Genomic DNA, 19,406 nt, shown 5'->3' on the forward strand with positions numbered 1-19,406 from the left:
CCTAGTTTTTCATTCTTTAAATTGATGTCAGTTAACCTCCAGCTAAACCTAGATACACAGGGGAAGACAGTTTTAAAATACTGCATGATCTCACTAAAGTGGAGAAATTGACAGAAATCAGTACAATGACAGGCAATAAGCATGCCCATAAAGGTTAAGTGGTTGATAGAGGAAGGATTAATGAAATGCATAGATACTAGGTCAAATTACAAATATCCTTACTTCACTCTTACTACATACCCCATAAATATGTTCTACTCCAGCAAATCAAGTGAGGGAAGTGATACACGGGTAACCAATGTACAGGGGGGTAATACAGAGAAATTGTACAAGGGGGTTAAAGGAATTCCTTTGCTTAAACAAAAGTATTGTCTGTCCTAAGTACCTGCCATTGCCATCTTGCCAAGGCATTGATTACTGCTTGGAGGGGGAGAAGCAGATGCTAGTTCTACTGACAAGGGACAAAAGCAGATGATTGGTTCTGCTGATAAGCCAGGGAGAGGCAGACTGGGTGCCAAATCTGAAGGCCATGATAAAAGCACAGGTGTTTGGTCCTACTGAGAAGTGGGGGAGAAGCAGACTGGGCGCAGACTAAACCCTAAGGCCATGTCTGAAGGTTAAAAGGTGTAAAGTTTAAGAAGAGGAAGACTCATTTACTTCATCTTGAAGACCCCTACCCACAAGAGGAAGACTCATTTACTTCATCCTGAGACCCCTGCCCATAATCAGAAGGGGCACTGTGCAAGTGCAAAGGACCTTCTAGCTCATTATAATACGAAGCAGGGATAGATATGTATATGCGAATTGAGCAACCTCATGTCTATGTATACCTTAAGAGAATAAATGTAAAGGGAGAACAACCCTAAGGTGTGCATGCTTTGGAGGAGCTATCCCCATGCACCTCAGCACTGAATAAAAGCATACCTACTTTACAAATTTAACTAGTTGTGGAGTCTATCCGCGTATCAGAAGCACCTTAGAATTTGACTAGTCACTTGGAGAAGTAGAGGGCAGTTAATACTGAGGGAAGAGGTGTGTGGTGGGTTCATTGTATGGAAAATTGGCAACAAAGCAAGAATGAGATATCAATATTTAAAAAAAACAAACTGTGGATTACCTGAAATATACTTGGTGTCTGGAAGCTGGACAGCCTGACCAAGTTTAGGGAAATGCTAAAAATCCTACTTTTGTTATTAGTTTTTCATGCCTGTCTGAGTGGAAAATTATAACTGCAGGACCTGGGCGTCACTGAGAGCTCCTGTCTTGGAATTAGGTGAAGATTTTGGGCTAGGGCTTATGGGGCTAGAAATGTTGGCCATCTGGAGTGGCAGTGGTTACCACATTTGCATGACAGATATAACCACTTGTCTTCAAAGTGCTTAGAACTAACCTTAGAAAGTTTTCAGTTCAAGTCTCTCCTGCCACAGAGAGGGGGACAGAGAGTAACTGGGATGTTTTCAGTGGAAAGTAACAAATGCCAGGTCGAAGATCTGCTGGGGACTGCATGTACCAAAGCTGGAGGACCTCTTGGAGCTGGTCTGTCTACCGGTCCCAGAAGACAGCAGCTGAAGCACTGGTCACTACTGTGGCTCGCACCAATGATTTTGAAAGGGTTCACATCAGTTTCTCCACAATAAAGATTTTTATATATAAAAGTAAAGATTTCTACTACTTCTTGTGAAAAGAAATTTATTGTGTGGCCTGAAATAGTACCTAAGTCTGCAGAGAAACTTTGGTTTCTCAAAGTGAGAAAGAACTTGTCAATAACCCTTAATGAGGTGTGAACTCCTCTCCCTTTTCTGCAGTGACTTGTAACTCCTAGCTCTAGAAGACTTTTCGGTGTCAGTGTTTTCCATTTTCTGGTGGCTTGTCCTGGGTTCAGCAGTAGCAGTCATTTTTTTTCTCCTTCTTAGTAGCTGGTGCAGTGCTGTGTTTTTGACTTTCAGCCTGGGAACAACGCTGATAACACCAATGTTTTAGTTGTTGCTAAGTAATGTTTACATCGATCAAGGACTTTCTGAATCTCATGCTCTGCCAGGGAGGAGGGAAAGCCAGCGGCTGTGTGATTCTGAGTTGCTGGCTGGGGTTAAACCACGACGTGGCTCAGGGACATATGGCAGATAAAGAGAAAGGCTTAAAGGTCTACAAAAATATGAAGTTAAATGATTAACTATTTTGTTGCTGATCATAGGATATCAGTACAGATTCCCTTGTGGGTATTTTCATTGTTGGGGACAGGTTTGCATAAAGATGCACTGTTTTCTGTCCCTTCATCCAATCCACTTTCTGCTTCTATGGTGGTGTGGATATCCATACTTCAGTGGTGATATGAGAACCTAAATGGGACAGAGCTAGAAGTGGGAAAGAAGCTTACTTCTGAAGAATGGGGTTGATTGAAGAATAGGGTGGATTGAAGAATGGAGTTGATTGAAGAATAGGGTTGTAAATGAGTAAACTCAAGAACATTAAGCTTTGTTAGCCACTCTAGAGAAAAGGAAATTACTAAGGTAAGCTTTGCCAGAACCACCTGGTGGTTACTGATATGACAATGATCCTAAAACAAAGTGATGAAGAAATAACCGCCAGGGGTCCGAAAGCCCACTACCACATTTTTGTATGCATACAGGAGGCATTCTCTAAAAAGTATGATGTAATGTATGTAATCTAATGACTATGTATGTTTAAGGACAATATAATCACAGCCTGGTTGATGCTTGGGAGAGACAGGCTTGGAGGATCTATCCCCCGTGTCTCCCGGCACCGCAATAAAGAATACATGCTTGTCAACTTAAAACTTTGTTGGCGAGTTCCTGGAGTTTTCTCCGAATCACTTTTATCCACTTTCTGCTGTAAGAAACATATAATAACACGAATGATTCATAAGGTACACTAGTAACCTTGAAAACCCACAAAACTGAAGCTATGCAATGTCCTTCAGGTGAGGGTGAGATGGTGGCAAAACTGAGACGGGGTAGCTGACCTTGGCTAGGAGGAGAAGGATCCTGTCAGGCCTTTACCATTCCTGTTTCCGCAATATCAAGAGTGATGATTTAGTAGGAATGAAACAGTTTCTGCCACAATCCAGAAGCACTGGTTAGAGTCATAGTCTTGATTCCTCTGTGTAGGAAGACCAGTCATTGTTTGGTCTTGGTGAAACCACACTTAACCTTCTGCATTAAGCTTTCAAGCTCAAACATGCAACTGATTGCATACAAGTGTCATTTCATTCAGCTACTGTCATCAGATGCAAGATTTGGATAGACAATTTAAGCAGCTCCATTTACAGCACTTCAGACACATTCCTGGTTTTATATTTTTATATAAATGCTATCCAGAAACCTTGTTCACACAAGTATCCCTGATGAGTGATCTTATTGAGAAATGCTAATTAAGTCCCCATGAATATGTGTGTATACTTAATTTACAGCTCTCAGAAGCTAACTCCAAGTACAAATATACCATTAGTTATATACAACTCCTGCTCTTTTTCTCCACAAAAACATTTCAGTGTTTTTTTGTGGGGTTTTTGTGTTGTTTTTTTTTTTTAATGGAATTATCACATTGTTCTTCTATTAGAAATAAGTGTTAAAATATTTAAAATAAGCATCATCTTTGCCAAGTGTTATTTCAGTGTAGTGCAGTGCTTCCTTATTCTAAGTACTGATGTTCTTCATGAAGGCAAGGGTTAGATGACAGAGGCTATAATCAGTGTAGGAAAAGACACTCCAGCAGAGGATGAATAATGAGAATAATCTCTCACCTTTGATTTTTAAGAGGGCCTGTAAAGACTGACTGTCCTTGGCTGAAGTTAACCTTTGGGAGCATCCCACACAATGCTCTAATCCAAGGACTTGCTTTCACTGGGAGGGGATGGGGGAAGAATAAATTCTGCACATGCAAAACAGGCAGTGTTATTCTGAGAAGGTCATACTGGGGAAAGCAACATCTCAGGCAAGGATGAAACAGTACTTGAAGCAAACTGTATCTGGGATATCAGTGCACTCAGTTAATATTCAAATACTGGCTGGATACTAAACCTGATCCAGGTTCAAAAAGCAGGAAGAAAAAAAAGTCATGGAGAAAAGATCCATCCAAGGTTATTAAATAAAGCAAATTACTGTCTCTGCCTAAAGATGTCCCCAGGTGACAGGCTGTCAGGAGCTGGAAGTGCAAGAGGAGAGGGCTGCTGCATGCATGCATGCCTTGCTCATGTACTCTAATACCACAGCCTCCAGTGGCCTAAGTGAGAAAGGAGGCTGGGCTGGGCAGCCCTTGGTCCAGCACGGTATAGCCATCCTTATGTACCAAGTATGACCATGGCCAGGAAATACCATTAAATCTACCAAGAGGAGTGTGTTTCCCTAGAATGATAGAATCATAGAATTGTTAGGGTTGGAAAGGACTTTAAGATCATCTAATTCCAACCCCCATGCTATGGGCAGGGACACTTCACACTAAACCATGTCACCCAAGGCTCTATCCAACAGGGCCTTGAACACCACCAGGGATGAAGCATTCACAACTTCCCAGGGCAACCCATTCCAGTGCCTCACCACCATAACAGTAAAGAATTTCCTCCTTATATCCAAACTAAACTTCCGCTGTTTTAACCCGTTACCCCTTGTCCTGTCACTACAGTCCCTAATGAATAGTCCATTCCCAGCATCCCTATAGCCCACCTTCAGATACTGGAAAGCTGATATGAGGTCTCCATGCAGCCTTCTCCAGGCTGAACAGCCCCAACTTTCTCAGCCTGTCTGCATATGGGAGGTGTTCCAGTCCCCTGATCATCTTCGTGGCCCTCCTCTGGGCTTGTTCTAACAGTTACATGTCCTTCTTATGTTGAGGACACCAGAACTGTACACAATATTCCGAGTGTGGTCTCAGCAGAATAGAGGGTAAGGATCACTTCTTTTGTCCTTCTGGACACTCTCCTTTTGATGCAGCCAAGGATATGTTTGGCTTTCTGGGCTGAAAGCACACACTGCTGCCTCATGTTCATTTTCCCATCCACCAACACCCCCAACTCCTTCTCTGCATGGTTGCTCTGAATCTCTTCTCTGCCCAACCTGTAGCTGTGCCTGGGATTGCCCTAACCAAGGTGTAGGACCTTGCACTTGTCATGGTTAAACTTCATAAGGTTGGCATCAGCCCACCTCACAAGCGTGTCAAGGTCCCTCTGGATGGCATTCCTTCCCTCCAGCATATCAACTGAACCACACAGCTTGTCATCAGCAAACTTGCTGAGGGTGCACTCAATCCCACTGTCCATGTCAAAGACAAAGATGTTGAACAAGACCGGTCCCAACACCGATCCCTAAGTGACACCACTCATTACTGGACTCCAGCTGGACACTGAGCCTTTGAACATACTCTTTGATTGTGGCCATCCAGCCAGTTCTATATCCAACGAGTGGTCCACCTATCAAACTGATGTTTCTCCAGTTTAGAGAAAGGATGTAATGCAGGACAGTGTCCAACTCTTTGCACAAGTCCAGGTAGATGACGTCAACTGCTCCACCCCTGTCCATCACTTTTGCAGCCCTGTCATAGAAGGCCACCAAATTGGTCAGGCAGGATTTTCCCCTAGTAAAGCCATGCTGGTTGTCACCAAGCACATTTCTCTTTTTCATGTGCCCTAGCATGCCTTCCAAAAGAATCTGCTCCCAGATTTTGCCAGGCACAGAGGTGAAACTGACTGGTCTGTAATTCCCCAGGTCATCCATTTTCCCCTTCTTGAAAATGGGGGTTATATTTCCCTTTTTCCAGTCATAAGGAACTTCACCTGTCTGCCATGATTTTTTAAATATGATGGCCAGTGGCTTTGCAACTTCATTCACCAGCTCCTTCAGGACCCGCAGATGGATTTCATCAGGGCCCATGGACTTGTGTACATTCAGGTTCTTAAGATGGTGTCGAACCAGATCATCATGTACAGTGGGCCCAAGGTCTAGGTTTTCACAGTCCCTGCATCCGCCTTCCAAGACTCGGGTGCTGTGGTCAGAGCCTTTGCCCTCAAAACAGCCCCAGGCTCTACTTGCTCTGTGTAACTGAATTACTTTTAATCTAATGAACTTCTCTAGAGAAGCAGTCTCTGCCCACTGGTTTTACAGCCCATATCAGTAATTTGATGGTAAATGCCACTGAAACCAAATGATGTGTTGTGAACACCTACTCGGGTGCTCTTTGCTGCATGTCTGTATCTCAAAGCTGTAGTGATTTCACATTTTGAGCCCCTTCCCTTGGGAATACCTCACCTCACAGGGACTTATAGTGTGGGGTTACTTCTTGGCCTCCACAGTGTATTCCTGGGGACAGGAATGCCAACTGTGTATTCATGGCCTGTCCCACTTCTCAGAGCATTTTTTGGTGCCATTCAGCCCTTGCTCCTGTCCAGGAACTGTTTGATCACTGGCAGCCCAGATGCATGAACCTCACTAGAGCATCAGGTCATGCAGAGCCATCCCCATCCTTGTCTTCTGCTCTGTTTTCCAGGATTTCTGTGACTTAAGGCCCAGTGACAGTCTGCTCCTGGGCAGTATTTGAACTGTGTTTCAATAAGCAGGGAAGGAGCTGGAGCCCTGGATGCTGTGGTTGCCACATTCCACACCCTGCAGTGGAATAATACAGAGTGTTTGCCACTGAACCAGGAGAAAATAAGAGCTGGGAGGAGAGAACAGTGAAGCTGTACATTTTGGCTTGTAGTTGCAAAGGGAAATAATGTTTTCAGCACTTATTTCCTTCATTTTGGATTATTAATTGTTATTATAAGCCAAAACATTAACAACCATGGTTCATTCTTTTATGCTTAAGGTTCTTGTTATTAGACTGTGAGAATTTTCAGAGAAAAGCAGTAACAATATTAGCAGGCAAGATGAAATACATTTTGAGTTTGGGTATTTTTCCTTGACAGTTCTTAATTTGTTTCTTGTTTTAGGGACTCATAAAGGTAAAAAATATCTTTCAGTGACACAAGTAAACTGCATAGCTTCTCTGTCAACTTAGTTTCAAAACCTTAAAAGAAATTTGCCTGTCATATTCTGACATAACACACCTAGTCCTGTTGGAAATGTTTTAGCACCTAATGAAATGAAAGCAGTTCTATTAATGAGCTCTGAAGAAAGAGACAAATCTTCTGCCCAAATGTAACCAGGGCTCTGTTTTGGATTATGGTTTGGCTAACCCAGAAGTCATAAGAGACATAACAAATGATAAAAGGTGGTTGTTCTCCTCTTCAGTCTGCCATTCCCATCGATCTGGGATACCACTTAGTATCTGATGTGAGTTTTCCAGTATGCTTACCTGGGGAATATGGGGAAAATAATAAAAATGGGTGAGGAATGAAAGACAAATAATGGAGGTAGAGGCACTCTGTTGGCTCTTCTGCTTGGTCTGGTCAAGAGAAAGGATGGAATGAAGAAATGTCCTGGGTTCAGCAGTAGCACTCATTTTTCTCCTTAGTAGCTGGTGCAGTGCTGTGGTTTCGAATTTCAGCCTGGGAACAGCACTGATAACACCAATGTTTTTAGTTGTTGCTCAGTAATGTTTCCTCTGACCAAGGACTTTCTGAGTCTCATGCTCTGCCGGGGAGGAGGACAGTTCCATGTCCTTTTTATATTGAGGGCAAAAGAACTGCACACAATACTCCAAGTGAGGTCTCACAAGAGCAGAGTAGAGGGGCAGGATCACCTCCTTTGACCTGCTAGTCACAATTCTATCACTCCTCACAATGCTGATTTATTGGCTCTGAAAGATGTTACTCTTGATCTCGGAGTTTCAGCGTGTTGTACCTTACTTACAGGCGGTATTTGCTATTTTAGCGTTTATCTGCTGGGGGCGTTGGGCTAATGTTCTTGTTTCACTGTACTTTGTGGTAATGATTTGTAATACAGTAGACTCATTGATCATGAATCTGGATTGGTATGTGTTCCCAGTGTGGTCACCACCTCTATAATTTGGGAGGTATATAAAAGAAGTGTTTAGCACTTGCACATTTTTTTCCCATCCTTGGATTTTCAACCTATGAAGGAGACATTCCCTTACCTTCCCAGCCTCCCACCAGACCGTTTATAGCATCATTTGAGAGTTCTGAAAGTTTTGAATGGCCTTTGAGTACCCTTGAAACCTGCCTGCTGATTGTGATGGGGACCACCATGTTGGCAAGCATACAGAGTTGTGTTTTACCCACGACTGTTTCGTCTGGTCTTGAAAGTTCAGCAGAGTCAGGTTTGGGTCTTGTCTAGGGTTAGATGACAGTATAGGAGGACCAGAAGTTTTTCCCCAAGGCTGGATAGTCATGGTGTGTGTGGGATAGTATGGGCAAGTATCTAGGCCACTGGGCCCCTCCAGTACTTTGGAACTTCAGCACTGAAGAAGTGCAAAATCCAGAAAAAATAGTAAAACACTTAAATGAGGTGTGTTGCCATCCTAGTCATACCAGAGAGGGACAAATCATGGCAACGTGCTGGGGCTTGGCCTATGCTTACGGAGCCCTGTTCAAAACTATCCAGCACCTTCAAAGGGAAAAATATGTCTCTGGATCTGATGGCAAAACAACAGACAACACAGCTACTCCAACTCCAAATGCAGCAGCTACACCAACCCTAGTGACAAGTACAGCAGCTACTCAAAGTGACTACAACAGATATCACAGCTACTCAAAGTGCCTACAACAGATATCGCAGTTACTCCAACTCCAAGTAGAGCAACTACACCAACCCCAGCGACAAGTACAGCAGCTACTCAAACTCAAACCGCAACAGAAAGTGCAGCTAATTCAATTCTAAGCACAGCAGCTACACCAACCCCAGCGACAAGTATAGCAGCTAGCCAAACCCTGACAACAGATATTGTAGTCACTCCAACCACAGTGATAAGCACTGCAGCTAAACCAGAGGACCGATTTGTGCCAAAAACAGTTGCCCCTGTACACAAGGGGAAAAGCAAAAAAGAGGCAAGAAAGATGAAGCAAGATGAAGAAACAATGCACTTACTATAAGGGACAGCATCTGATCAGGAGTTATTATTATGTGAATCAGAGGAGGAAGAAGAAGAAAAGGTGACTTCTCGACCCAGGACCTCAACAGAGCTATGGAATATGCAAACAGGTTTTACCCGTCAACCAGGGGAGCACATCATCACCTGGTTACCTGGTTGCTCTGATGCTGGGACAATGGGGCTGACAGTCACGAACTAGAAGGTAGGGAAGCCAAGCAGCTGGGATCACTTGATAGGAAAGAGGGAATTGACAAAGAAATTACAAAAGAGAAGCAGTCCCTCATCCTTCGGAGGTGGCTCTTGGCAGCTGTGAAAGAAAGTTTTCTGTACAAGGACGATGTTAAGAGTCGTTCTGCCAAGTGGACTACGCTAGAGAAAGGCATCCAGTCTCTGAGGGAATCTGACATTGTAGAGATGATCTATCACAGGCCGGGTGCCAGGAAAGGGCCCTTAGGTCCAGCTGAAGTGGAATGTACACGACACATATGGCAGAAATTTACACAGAATGCACCGTCATCATATGCCCACTCATTGGCAGCAATAACCTGGAATGACATCATCCACCAACAGTGGATGAAATGATTAGTCAACTCCAAGAGTTCAAAGACAATCTCACCCCTTCCATCATTTCAGCTGTGGAAAAACTGTCCCAGGAGTTCAAACAATTGAGTGGCAATCTATCCAATCTATCCAGCTCCCCATATGTACCAACCCCCCTCTCAGCTATTAAGAAAAGGCGTCCTACTGCTCGAGAGAGAAAATATAGGAGGTACACGCCACAGGCCACCCTGTGGTTTTACCTGTGGGATCATGGAGAAGACATGAGGAAGTGGGATGGAAAACCTGTCTCAGCTATGGAGGAACGGGTGCATGAATTGAAGAGGAGAACAAAGGTCAAGGCTGATCATCCCATGAAAGCTGTGGCTTCGGTCTCTGGTGAGCAGGTTTGCAGATGGAGTGGAAGAGCTGATTTTACTCCAGCTCCTCTGATAAAGAAGACCCCTTTCTACAAGACTTAAGTAACCTATACTGTGATGACTATTAGAGGGGCCCTGCCTCCAGCCAGGTGGAGGTAGGGGATAATTGGATTTATTGGACTGTGTGGGTCAGATGGCCTGGCACATCAGTCCCACAGAAGTATAACACTCTAGTAGATACTAGTGCAAAGTGTACCTTGATGCCATCAAGCTGTCAGGGGGCAGAACCCATTTATATTTCTGGAGTGACAGGAGGATCCCAAAAGTTGACTGTACTGGAGGCTGAAATCAGCCTGACTGCGAGGAAGTGGCAAAAGCACCCCATTGTGACTGGTCCAGAGGCTCCATGCATCCTTGGCATAGACTACCTCAGGAGAGGGTACTTCAAAGACCCAAAAGGGTACTGATGGGCTTTTGGTATTGCTGCTTTGGAGACTGAAGAAATAGAGCAGCTGTCCACCTTGCCTGGTCTCTCAGAGGACCCTTCCATTGTGGGGCTGCTGAAGGTTGAAGAACAACAAGTGCCAATTGTGAACACAACGGTGTAGCAGTGGCAATATCGCACCAACCGAGACTCCCTGATTCCCATCCATAAGCTGATCCGTAGACTGGAGACTCAAGGAGTGATCAGTAGGACCCGCTCAGCCTTTAATAGCCCAAGGTGGCCAGTGCGAAATTTTAACGGAGAGTGGAGACATATCAATGGCCTGAATGAAGTCACATCACCATTGAGTGCTGCTGTTCCGGACATGCTAGAGCTTCATTATGAACTGGAGTCAAAGGCAGCCAAGTGGTATGCAGCTATTGATATTGCCAATGTTTTTTTTTCTCAATTCCTTTGTCAGGAGAGTGCAGGCCACATTTCGCTTTTACTTGGAGGGGTGTCCAGTATGCTTGGGACAGACTGTCCCGGGGATGGAAACACAGCCCTACCATCTGCACTGGAACACGGGCAAACTCCAGAACACCTGCAATACATTGATGACATTAGTGTGTGGGGTGATATAGAGGAAGAAGTTTTTGATAAAAGAACGAAAATAATCCAAATCCTGCTAAAAGATAACTTTGCCATAAAATGAAGTAAGGTCAAGGGACCTGCCCAGGAGATTCGATTTTTGGGAATAAAATGGCAGGATGGATGTCGCCAGATCCCCACAGATGTGATAAACAAGATAAAAGCAATGTCTCCACCAACTAATAAGAACGAAACACAAGCTTTCTTGGGGTGCTGTGGGGTTCTGGAGAATGCACATCCCAAATTACAGTTCGAATGTAAGCCCTCTCTATCATGTAAAAAATGATGTAAAAAATGGCCAGATGTAAAAAATGTACTCTACACCACAGCCAGGGAGAATGGTCCTACCTGGAGCCTCTGGTAGAAAGCTTCAAGGGAGACTCAAAGTCAACCCCTCGGCTTTTGGAGTCAGGGATACAGAGGGTTCTGAGTTACTGTCTGGGCTTAAACCACGGCGGTTCTTTGTGGCGCCCAACATGGGGCACCAAGGGTTGAGATGAAGACAGATCTGACCAGGGTGTGTCTAATCATATTTGTGATAAGCATTCATTGTTTCAGATTAATAGTCAATCATCACAATGCTGATTTATTGGCTCTCAAAGTTGTTGCTCTTGATCTCAGAGTTTCAGCGTGTCGTACCTTACTTACAGGCGGTATTTGCTGTTTTAGTGTTTATTGGCTGGGGGACTTGGGCTGATGTTCTTGTTTCACTGTACTTTATGGTAATGACTTGTAATACAATAGACTCATTGATCATGAAACGGATCTGGCTTGTGTTCCCAGTGTGGTCATCACTTCTATACTTTGGGAGGTATATAATGGAAGTGTTTAGCAATTGCACATTATTTTTTCCCTCTTCGGGTGGTCAACCTATGAAGGAGACATTCCCTTACCTTCCTAGCCTCCCACCAGACCGTTTATAGCATCATTTGAGAGTTCTGAAAGTTTTGAATGGCCTTTGAGTACCCTTGAGACCTGCCTGCTGATTGTGATGAGGACCACCATATTGGCACGCATACAGAGTGTGTTTTACCCACGACCATTTCGTCTGGTCTTGAAAGTTCAGCAGACTCAGGTTTGGGTCTTGTCTAGGGTTAGATGACAGTATAGGAGGACCAGGAGATTTTCCCCAAGGGTGGACAGTGATTTGGAGAAAGCTCCAGGAAGAAACTTGCCAACAGAGTTTCAAGTTGACAAGCAGGTATTCTTTATTGTGGCACCGGGAGACACGGGGGATAGCTCCTCCTAACGTGTGTCACCGTATTGCTTTACAGGCATCCTTATATGGTCACCGGGCATCATTTTCCAGAAAGTTTCCCACATGCATGCAAAAATGTGATGATGGTCTTTAAGGGTCATTTACCTTTCCCAGCTTAATTAACATTACAGACATAGCAATCATCCTGTCCTTCTACTTATCAGTTAGTTTAAGTGTGCCCATCCTGGCCATCTGCTAGTCCCAGATACTCCCCATCCTTAGGTCCTGTTTTTCTATTCTGCTTTTCTCACACCTTTTGTACTAAGGTCCTAAGGACCTGAAACTATGTCAACTACCTTCAGGCACAGCAGTTATTTTCCATTACAAAGCCATCAAATTTAACATTACTTAGAACTGATTACATTTTGTGTTTTTGTGCCTCCTTGTCTCAAATCCTCCCTTTTTCTGTCCTTTTGCAAATTCTTTTGCAATATTTTATATACTACCATTACCATCTAGAGTCTTTTTGAAATAGGTTCCTGTTTCTACTTGATGCTTAAATTTAATTTCTTTTTCCAGTCTTCATAACTTATCATAGATCATTTTACAATACCAGAAAGAAAATTTTGTTATACCACAATTAATCAATATTAAAAACAATATTAATAGTCTTTCAACCAGTTGCCTTAACCAGGAGAGATCAGGTAACCATGAAGTTAACTTTTTCCATATTTCTTCAAACCCCCAGGAGGTATCATCCCTGGCCATTTTCTGAAAGATTTTAGTTTGTTTCCAAATTTCCTCCAGATCTGTTTCAGGAACAGCAACTTTCACAGATTATGGAACAAACCCCTCCTTGTGAAGCCAATAACATGTCTAGAGCCATTCGGTTTCGTAATACCGTTTTAGATAGTCTAGTTATTTACTTTTTATTTCCTCTATGGTTGCTGAGATATTTACGATTGCCTTCTCTAATTCACTTACTCCCAAAGATGTAATTAGCCATCTCACAAAACTATGAAATGCAGTATTCCATTCAGCAATAGGGTTAAACCCTTGCTTGATCAATACCATCCTTTCTCTTCAGGAACAGGCCACCACTGAACCACGATACCATCTATATTAATAGTGTGATTGCAGTTTGAATAGTGACTTACATCTGTGGCATTTAAACAAACAATCTCATACTCTGATTCCTGGTGTAATACATCTTTGTACACAGGTATAATATTCTTTACTTGGATTAGGATTAACTATTCCAAATCTTAACCCTTCCTTTGGATGTAGATTGCTAGTATTCACCCACAAATTTGTCCATGCGATAGTCTTGGAAATTGGAACACCAATTAATGGAAGGCCCTGATCTTCTCCTGATTCAGGCAACAGTGCACACACTCAACAGTCACTACAATTAACAACTTTAGTAACCTTTTGCATTAATTTCAGGTATAAGTATTGGTCCCAAACTGGTATGCCAGTTATCATATAAATCCAAACTATGACCGATACAATTTCATACGTAAGGGTTCAACCTGCCATGTCTTCTCTGGTTCTGGTGCTTTCTTTATTCTTCAATAATGTATCCAAGCAGGTTGTTCCTTTATCTTCACTGCTGTAAAGGTGGTCAATATTATCTGGTACGGTCCACTCCACTTCTCCTCTAGAGGATCTCCTGAAAAATTCTTAACATAAACCCAGTCTCTGGATCTAAAAGGGTGAGTTGGATAATCCATGCCTCTCGCTCTTGTCCCCAATATTCTCTTATTTCTTCTAATTGTTTTCCCAGATTGACCAGAAATTCTCGGAGATAGCCTTCTCCCACTTCCTGAAGACTTTCTCCTTTAAACTGGGACTGATATGGTCTTCCATGTAAAATTTTACATGGTCTAGCATCTTCTTTCGACCGAGGTTTAGTTTTAATTCTTAATAGAGCCAGTGGTAAGGCCTGGTACCAATCTTAATTCATTTCCTGACATATTTTACCAGTCTGTTGTTTGATCAGATGAACCATCTTTTCTACTTGCCCATTGACCTGAGGCCTGTATGGAACATGTAGTTGCCAATCAATTTCTAATTTTTTGCTAATTTCTTGTAACTATTTTGTGCTAAAGTGCAAGCCTTGGTCGGAAGAAATTGCCTCTGGTACTCCAAAACAAGGTATATCATTTAACAATGTTCCAATTACTTGTCTTGCATTATTTATTCTACAAGGGAATGCTTCTGGCCACCCTGAAAAAGTATTCATTAACACCAACAAATATTGGTAACCTCCTGTTCTCAGTAATTCAGGAAAATTTATTTGCCAATACTGTCCTGGATAGCTTCCTCCCCAGTTGTACCAATTTGATTTCTATTTTCAGTTTTAAGATTATTCTTGAGACAGAGCTGACATTGTCACTAATTGAACTATGGTATATAGATTCCTTCCTACAATTTGTCTAAGTATTTCTACAAAGAGTTGCTACCCCAATGAGTTTTATTATGTTCCTCCTGAAGTAGCTTCCAGAGTTGATTACAGGGAATTGCAATTCACCCATCAGGTATCTGAACCCAACCCTCTTTGTTTTCCTGTCCTTTGAGATCTTCAATCAATTTTCTATCCTCTTTTGAATATCTAGGCTTAGATTTCTCAATTGTTAGTTTGCCGTCAGGGATTAAAGGAATGATTTTAAATTGTTCAGCTTCTTGTTTGGCTTCAGTATTGGCCAAATTATTTCCAGTTTCCTGATCAGAGTCACCTTGTGATGCCCTCTACAGCACATAATAGCTACTTCCTCAGGTAGCTGAATAGCTTCCAGTAGTTGTAGAATTTCTGTAGCATGTTTAATCTGTTTCCCGTGTGTTCAAAAGTTCTCGTTCTTTCCAGATGGCACCATGTGCATGGACCACACCAAATGCATATTCAGAATCAGTCCAATTATTTATCCTTTTGCCTTTAGCCAATTCCAGGGTTTTCGTTCAGCATGTTTCAGAGGTTTCTTTCAAATCTGGTTGGCTTGAATATACAGTCTCTATAGTGGCCAAGCAGTTGTGTGTTAATAGTTCTGTTGGTTGTTCCTGCAAAGGGATGCTGGATTGACAACATTAGTGACCACAATTTCTATATCAACGTGTTGCACAAGGGTGGCCTGGTATTTTAAAAAAACATGAAAGAGATAACCAATGGGCTTCTTTCTGTTCCAGGACTGCTGATACAACATGGGACACCAGTACAGTAATCTTTTGTCCCAAGGTAAATTTGCGAGCCTCTTCAATATTCATGACAACTGCTGCCACAGCCCTTAGGCATCTGGGCTATTCTTTGCTCGCTTCATCCAGCTGTTTTGAAAAATACACCACTGACCTCTTATAGGGTCCTAGTTTCCGAACAAGGACCAAAGCTATTCCCTGTTCTTCATAGGAATATAGCCAAAATGATTTAATCACATCCAGAAGTCACAGAGCTGCAGTTCTCATTAGCTCTGTTTTTTTAATTTCTAAAGCCCTCCTCTGCTGAATCAGTCCATTCCAAAGAGAGAGGGGTTTCTTTTAACAGTTCATATAGTGGTCTTACCAGAACACCATAATCATGCATCCAAAGTCTGCATCATCCAGTCATTCCCAGGAATGTACAGAACTCCTTGATGGTTGATGGTCGTGGAGTTTGACAAATGGCTTCTTTTCTAGAAGTTCCAAATTCTCTATGTTCTCCTGTTATTTCATATCCTAGGTAGGAAACTCGGGTTTGAATTAGTTGGGCCTTTTGTCTAGATACCCGATAATCATTCAGTCCCAGAAAATTCAATAATCCCACCATTCACTAGACACATTCTTCCTTTGTTTCTGTGGCAATTAATAGGTCATCCACATACTGTAACACAGTCCCTGTCTGAGTGGGTGGATTCCATGATTCTAGTTCTAGTGCTAACTGATTTCGAAAAACCTTTGGACTATTTTTAAACCCTTGAGGTAATACTGTCCAAGTTAATTGGGTTTTCCTTACTGTGTCAGGATTTTCCCTATTCAAAAGCAAATAAATTCTGTTTTTCCTTGGACAATGTTAAACTAAAGAAAGAGTCCTTTAAATCCAAGATGGCAAACCATTTCTGATTATTATTCAATTTAGTCAATAAGGTATACGGATTAGCTGTTACTGGATGAATATCCTCTACAAATTTGTTGATTGCTCCGAGATCTTGAACCAATCTGCAACTTTTTTTCTTTACTGGCAAGATAGGATTATTATATCCCAATTCACATTCAATTGACAATTTATATTTTAAAATTTATCAATGATTTTTAGTTCCCTTTCCCAGCAATTTTAGGGGATACTGTTTTATTCTAATTGGGCAGACCCCCCCCCCCCCTTTTTATTTCTACTTTAACTGGCAAAGCGTATTTTGCCTTACCTGGAACTCCAAATGCCCATACTCCCTGATTAAGGATTTCTTCCATTTCAGGGAGGTCCTCCTGTTCGCTTTTCTGTTGAATTAAAGATATAAACTCAAACCTGAAATGAACTGATTTTTAGCTCTTAATTCCATTTTACCTTCTTTAAATGCTGCTTCTCACCCTAATAAAGATTTTGGATAATTTAGCATGAATAAAAATTTATGCATTCCCATTTGTTTTTCCAATTTGTACTTTAAGGGTTTCAGACAGAATTTTTTTTTTCTTTTTTTTTTCTTGGTGGCCAGTAGCTCCCACATCTGTAACAAATTATTTTCCCTCTGATTTAATGCCAAATAACTTGCTCCCATATCCACTAAAATTCCACTTTATTTCCTCTAGTCCCTAGTTGTAATTTAACCAGTGGATGTGCTCCGGTAGATTCCCCAGGTCCCTGTCAGTCTAGTTCCAATTCAGCCACTGGAGCCACCCCATGCACTCCCCCCAGGGCAGTCTCACTTCCAATGTCCAAACTCCCCACAACACACACCGATCCGGTCCCATAGGAGAAGAACACACTCCCCCACCTCCGCCCGACATCCCTCCACCTCTGCCTCCCCAGCACTCATCCCACGCTCAAACACAGGAGCTGCCTGAGCTCCCCTACTTTCCCTCTTGGTTTTCCTTAACTTTAAACATCTTTCCCCAGTATCACAACCTGAACATCTCTCCAGCATAGCTTTTAGTTTTTCCCTGTCTTTTTCCAAAGCCAAATTAAATGATCTGGTGGAGGTATATTAATTTCTCATTCCATCTGTCACTTAGGGTGGTTTCTTAAAGAGAAAAACACATCTGTATACATTGCTTCATCCCATTTTCCTTGCCACCTCAAAAATAACATTAATTGTAACAATGTATCATAATTCAAAGTTCCATTTTTAGGTCATTTCTCCTGATCTTCCGAACTATACAAAGGCCACCATTGGTTACAATATTTTATCAACATTTTCTCATTTACCGAGCCCCCGGAAAACCCTCCCAGTTCTTTCCAATGTGCCAAAATGCACCCTAAAGGACTCATTTTCAAGATCTCTCCACTCTGCCGAATTCCCATTATCAGTCTCACATTCACACACACACACACACGGGATCCCACAGACACACTCCACACAGTTGCAAAACTTGAGACAGAGACTAAAATTGTATCAAACTAACAATTAATAGTTATAACAACCTGTCACCAACATCAAAATCACAAGACCAAAATCATCACTATAACAAGTCACAAAATAGACACTCCACAGTTGCAACACTTGAAACAGAGACAATTAATAACGCATTTATAGCAGTCTGTCACCAATACCAAAATCACAAGACCAAAATCATAACTATAACATGCCACAACATAAGTCAAATACCAGTAAAATCGAAGTAAAGTCAAGGGACCTGTCCAGGAGATTCAATTTTTGGGAATAAAATGGCAAGATGGATGTCGCCAGATTGCCACAGATGTGATAAAAAAGATTGTCCTGGGTTCAGCAGTAGCAGTATTTTTTTCTCCTTCTTGGTAGCTGGTGCAGCGCTGTGTTTTGACTTTCGGCCTGGGAATGGTGTTGATAGTAGTTATGTTTGTAGTTACTGCTCAAATGTTTACACTGATCAAGGACTTTGTGAGACTCATGCTCTGCCAGGGAAGGAGGGGAGGCCGGGAGGAAGCAGAGACAGGACACCCGATCCAAACTAGGCAAAGAGGTATTCCATACCACAGCACGTCATGCCCAGGATGTAACGGAGAGTTAGCTGGAAGGGATAGTGCTCTGGGGGGGTTGGAGGAGGTAGTGGTCAGTGCTCAGTTGGGCAGGGTGGGGTGAGTTATGGGTCGGCGGCTGGTGAGGTGTTGTATTCTCTTCACTTGTTATTTCCCTTATTATTATTATTATTATTATTAGTTGTTGTTGTTGTAGCAGTAGTGATTTGTGTTATACCTTAGTTATTAAACTGCTCTTATCTCAACCCGTGGGAGCTACATTCTTTGGAGTCTCCTTCCTAACTCTCCAGGAGTTGGGGGAGAAAGGGGGGGAGCGAGTTCACGAGACTGTGGTTGGGTTTTAAAACACGACAAAGATAAAAGCAATGTCTCCACCAACTAATAAGAACAAAACACAAGCTTTCTTGGGTGCTGTGGGGTTCTGGAGAATGCACATCCCAAATTACAGTTCGAATGTAAGCCCTCTCTATCATGTAAAATATGATGTAAAAAATGGCCTGGGGAAGAGAAGGCTGCATGGAGACCTCATAGCAGCCTTCCAGTATTTGAAGGGGGCCTACAGGGATGCTGGGGAGGGACTATTCATTAGGGACTGTAGTGATAGGACAATGGGTAACGGCTTGAAACGTAAACAGCAGAGGTTTAGACTGGATCTAAGGAAGAAATTATTTACTGTTAGGGTGGTGAGGTGCTGGAATGGGTTGCCCAGGGAGGTTGTGACTGCTCCATCCCTGGCAGTGTTCAAGACCAGGTTGGATGAAGCCTTGGGTGATATGGTTTAGTGTGAGGTGTCCCTGCCCATGGTAGGGGGGTTGGAACTAGATGATCTTAAGGTCCTTTCCAACCCTAATTATTTTATGATTCTATGTAAAAAATGTACTGTACAACGCAGCTGGGAAGAATGGTCCTACCTGGAGCCACTAACAGAAAACTCCAGGGGAGACTCGAGGTCGATGCTTCGGCTTTTGGATTCAAGTATACAAAGGATCAGGAGCCAGCTATACCCCAACTGAAAAAGAGATACTGGCAGCCTATGAAGGGGTTTGAGCTGCTACGGAAGTGATTGATGATGAAGCACAGCTC

The sequence above is a fragment of the Melopsittacus undulatus genome, chromosome W (genome assembly GCF_012275295.1).
Source record: "Melopsittacus undulatus isolate bMelUnd1 chromosome W, bMelUnd1.mat.Z, whole genome shotgun sequence".
NCBI lineage: Eukaryota > Metazoa > Chordata > Aves > Psittaciformes > Psittaculidae > Melopsittacus > Melopsittacus undulatus.